This window comes from Oratosquilla oratoria, chromosome 22 (genome assembly GCF_046742065.1).
Source record: "Oratosquilla oratoria isolate Oo_2021 chromosome 22, ASM4674206v1, whole genome shotgun sequence".
Classification (NCBI taxonomy): Eukaryota; Metazoa; Arthropoda; class Malacostraca; order Stomatopoda; family Squillidae; genus Oratosquilla; species Oratosquilla oratoria.
The window spans coordinates 3,922,956-3,927,955 of record NC_134798.1 but is presented as its reverse complement, the minus strand read 5'-3'; the positions used below and the strand labels follow the sequence as shown (position 1 = coordinate 3,927,955).

General features: G+C 47.4%; 1 protein-coding gene across 1 annotated transcript in view; it reads left to right on the top strand.

Moving 5' to 3' along the window:
* LOC143037198 (uncharacterized) overlaps nt 1-5,000 on the top strand; it is a 322,678-nt gene that overhangs the window by 41,350 nt on the left and 276,328 nt on the right. The gene's annotated exons all lie outside the window — the stretch shown is intronic.

The following is a 5,000-nucleotide window of genomic DNA, read 5'->3' as shown; positions in this document are numbered from 1 at the left end:
CGATGAAATACCTGAACCTGTTGACAGCCTTGTAGATGGCTAGGAGTTCCTTGTCGAAGGCGCTGTATTTCTTCTCGGCATTGTTGAGTTTCTTTGAGAAGAAAGCAATGGGTTTCCAGGCGTCGTTGATGTATTGCTGCAGAACTGCGCCGACACCTGTGTCTGAAGCATCTCTTGAGATGGAGGTGATGGCATCAGGGATAGGGAAACTAAGGGCGGTAGCATTCCCGAGTGCTTCTTTAGCTGCCATGAAAGCTGCATCAGTTTCGGTGTCCCAGTTGAGTACGATGGAATGTCCCCTCTTGCATGGCTTGATCATGGAGTAGAGTGGGTGGAGCAGTTGAGCGCAGGCTGGAATGAAACGATTATAAAAGTTTAACATACCAAGGAATTGCTTGAGTTGGCGCTGTGTTGTAGGTTTCGGGAAACTCTGGATGGCGTCGCAGCGGGATGAGACAGGGGTGACCCCTGAAGGTGTGACGGTGTGTCCTAGGAAGTTGATGGATGAAACACCGAACTCAGATTTGTCGAGATTGATGTGGATGCCGTAGTCTTGTAGTTGGGTAGACTTGCTTCAGATGGTCTTGGTGCGTGGCTTCGTCCGGACTGGCGATGAGCACATCGTCGATGTAGGCGAAATAAAAAGGCACACCTCGTAGGAGTTCGTCCATGAATCTCGGGAAAAATTGGGCAGGGTTCTTGAGGCCGAAGGGCATTCGAACGTATTCGAACAAGCCAAAAGGCGTGGTGACAGCTGTTTTGGGGATGTCCGGCGGGTTGACTGGAATATGATGGAAGGCTTTGACAAGATCGATCCGGGAGTATACGCGAGTTCCTGCAAGTTTTGAGGAAAACTCCTGTATGTTGGGAACTGGGTACCTATCCATCACAGTTCGCGAGTTGAGGGCGCGGTAGTCACCGCATGGTCTGATGTCGCCGTTGCTTTTGGGGACGATGTGGAGAGCTGACGACCAGTTGCTTGAGCTTGGACGAATGATACCTTGACGTATGAGGGCTTCCAGTTCTGCCTTGGGTAGTTTGAGGCGTTCCGGAGCCAGACGACGGGCTTTGGCGTAGACTGGAGGTCCCGTAGTCTCTATGTGGTGCACTACGTGGTGTTTCACAGTCGTGGTCGTGGAGTAAGGTTGTGTTAAGGCAGGAAAGTTCCTGAGGAGAGAAGCAAACTTGTTATCGGCACCGATGGTTGAAAGCTTGCTACTTACTCCGGTTGTTGGCCTGGCGTTGGATGACATCGATGTAAGGGGATCGTGGAGCTTGCGATTTTTAATATCGATCAGGAGATCGAAGTGGGTAAAAAAATCGGCGCCAAGGATTGGTTGGGAAACTGCTGCAACGTAGAAGGTTCACTCAAAGGATCGGCGAAGGTTGAGTTCTAGCTGAAGTGTCTTCCTCTTGAAAACGGGTATCTTGGTGCCGTTGTCTGCGTAGAGGTAAGACATCGGCGGCAGTGAATGCTGGGTTGCTGTAGCAGGCAGGACACTGACTTCAGCTCCGGTGTCGATGAGGTATGTGGTGTTTGAGAGTGGATCAAAGACGAAGAAAAGTTTCGATGTATGTTGGCGAACGCCGTGCGCCGTTGGCGTTCGCCCATCTTGTTTAACGGTGCCGGTGAGAAGGTGCACGGCTGTGCACATTTCTTCGCATCTTGTCCAAAGCGACAATGGTAGAAGCAGACGCCTGATGTTTGCTTGGGTCTCCCTCTGGATGTAGACCTGGAGCGGTTGCGGTGGTATCTTGGTGACGGGGGTCGTCTGTGAAGATTGGCAACCTGCTCTTGGAGGGCGCTGACCTGGAGGGTGATTTTGGAGACTAGCTCGGTTAACGCCTGAGTTGCGGACTGGTCGGCGAGGTTAGCGATGGTAGGGCGCGCAACTGGTACCGAAGCCATGAAGTCATCAGCGAGCGTGGCTAGCTCGTCGAGCGAGATCTTGTTCTTGGCGCTGAAGAGGTTGCCTTGGATGGTTGGTGGCAGGCGCTGGTAGAATAGGTGGGGCAAGATGGAATTATCGAATGCTGTGTATTTGTCTCCGAGCAATCGCTTCATGCGTCGCAGCAAGTCGGACGGTTTCTCATTTCCAAGTTCTTCTTTCGAGAGGAGCTCCTGCAGGCGTGTAGCTTCGGAAGACTCAAGGCGGTCCAGAACGGCTTGCTTCAGATCCTCATATGGGGTACCGGATGTAGGTGCCTTGGAGATGGTGTCTGAAACCTGGAGGAGTACGTCAGATGGTAAGAGGCCACAAGCATGTGAAAACTTCGTTAGGCTGGTGGTAATGCGGTTTGCCTTAAAGTTACACTCGAGGATTGTGAGCCATATTGTTGGGTCGCGGTTGGAAAAAGGGGGTGCGCGGAATGCACTTACTTCATGTTGTTGATCGTCCGTCATGCTTACGTAATTAGTATGTAGCGATGTTCGTGGGCAGCTGGGTTGGCGAGCGGGGCTGGGCACCCTGGTGCGGCAGGCAGGCCGGGGCGGTGGGACTGGGCTGGGCAGCCAAGCCGGGATGGTGGGGTGGGGCTGGGCACGCTGGTGCGGCGTGCAGGTCGGGGCGGTGGGGCTGGGCTGGGAAACCATGCCGGGACGATGGGGCGGGGCTGGGCACGCTGATGCGGCGTGCAGGCCGGGGCGGTGGTACGGGGCTGGGCACGCTGGTGGGGCGTGCAGGCCAGGGCTGGGTTAGCCGGGTTGGAGGGGCCGGGCTGGACGGGCGAGCCGGGGCGGTGGAACGGGGTTGGGCAGGTCGGGCAGGCAGGCTGGGGCGGCGGAGATCCGGGGTCACTAAATGTTGTCCTCAGGGTCACCAAATGTAGTGGTACCTCAGGGTCACCAAATGTGGTGTAACCAATGTTGGCTCCACTACTAGTCGCTCTTGTTGGAAGCGGCCAGCCTGAAACGAGTTGTAGGGACAAGGTATGGGAATTTTTTCATAATGGGGAGTCAGAACACACCATTTAGTTTGCCGTGGCATGGTTCCCTTGGGCACATGTGGAATGAGCACTTCCGTACTCTGCGCCGACGGCTGGTGGTGTTCTCGTCGGAATGTACGATCCTAAGATCGCCGCGGTTTATTTACCCTTATGCACCCTTGGGATAAACACTCCCGTGTTCAGTGCAAACAGCTGGTACTCTTCCTTAATGAAGCTAGGATATTCAAAGCCAATCCCATGACTGGTCTCTGTTTATTGAAAATGTCGATGATACTATGTACAAAAATGATGGCGAAATTCTTGACTCTTTGTGTTAAGTATGCAATCATTCAAAATCTTTTTGTAGTACATATATATCCTTGTTACAGGATGTAGAGGGGTATGTTTTATTCTATTTACAAAATAAATTAAGTTGCTAATGTGAATGTTATTATTTATATTAATATAAATTAATCGAATGCATGTTCTAAGGGGTGACCATAGTTTATCCTGTGCTTGGCGGTCACAAATCTTAAAGAGGTAACTACACGTGTTGGCTACAGAACACTACACTGTTGTACCTAGATGCCTGAAACTCTCTACCTCCTCTATTCTCTTGTCTTCGAAAAACACATCCTCTACGTTCCTCTTCTCTCTGCTCATACACATTAGTTTGGTATTATCGATATTTATTTGCAGCCCAACTCTCTCTGCTGTCTCTCTTAGTGGGGTGATTAGATCTTTCAAGTCATCTCTACTCTCGGCAAGTATGTTAGATTATTGACCTTAATGTTATCCAGTTTACATCCACGCTCTCTATCTATCATTGTCCTAGTTATTTTCTCCATCACCAAGTTAAACAGCATACAAGATGATACACATCCTTGCCTCAAGCCATTCTCGATTTCGAAACATTCCGAATATCTTCCATCAACCTTTACTACTAACTTTTTGTTTGTAAGACAGACTTTTGTTAAAACGTATTATCTTGTCCGGTATTCCAAATTCCTTTAGTATGCCCCATATACTCTGTCTGTATATACTATCGTAGGCCTGCTTGGAATCAATAAACAAATGGTATTGTATCGTATTATACTCCCATTACTTATTTTAATGTGAAAATATGGTCAATCGTTGACTTTCCACTCATAAATCCACACTGATAATCTCCTATTACACACTATGCGTATACCTTCAATCTGGTATATAGTACTCTAGCAAGGATCTTATATCCAGTCTGTGACAGTAAGATGCCCCTGTAATGTATACAATCGTTTTTATTTCCTTTTTTATGTATTGGTATTATCACTCCTTCATTCCATGATGATGGTATTCTTTCCTCTCTCCATATGAGCTGTATTAATTTAGTCAATTTTCTTTCTAAATCTTCACCTAATTTTAAGAGTTCTACTGGGATATTATCTCTTCCTGGAGCTTTATTACTATTTAAACCTCTGATGCATTTTCTTAATTCCTCCAGCGATGGTTCCAACTGGTAATCCTCTGGTCCTTGTATATCTTTACTAATCAAAGGATTTTCAGGTTCAGGTCTATTTAAGAGCTCCTTAAAATATTCTTCCTATGTTCCATTACCTCTTTTTCATTAATCAAAATATCACCATTTTGATCTTTTATCATCTTTGTTCTTGGTTGATATCCTTTCCTACGTTTCCTTACTCCTTCATATTGTTCCCTAACCTTGCCTTCTTTAGCATCCTGATCTATTTGATCTAATCCTTTGTTTATCTGTTGCCTTTTCTTTCCTCTAATTATTAGCCTAGCTTCTCTCGTCTTCTCCTGCAATATTCTTGTTAGTTCTCCATCAGTCGTATTTATCAACCATTCGGCGTTTGCTAGTTTTCTTTCTTCAACTATTTTTGTACATTCATTATCAAATAACGTATATCTGTTTTGTCTTTCTTTCAATCCAATTATTTGCTCTGCTACTCCCTTAACCACTTCTTTAATTTTTCTCCATTCATTTTCAACACACACACACACACACACACACACACACACACACACACACACACACACACACACACACACACACACACACACACACACACACACAC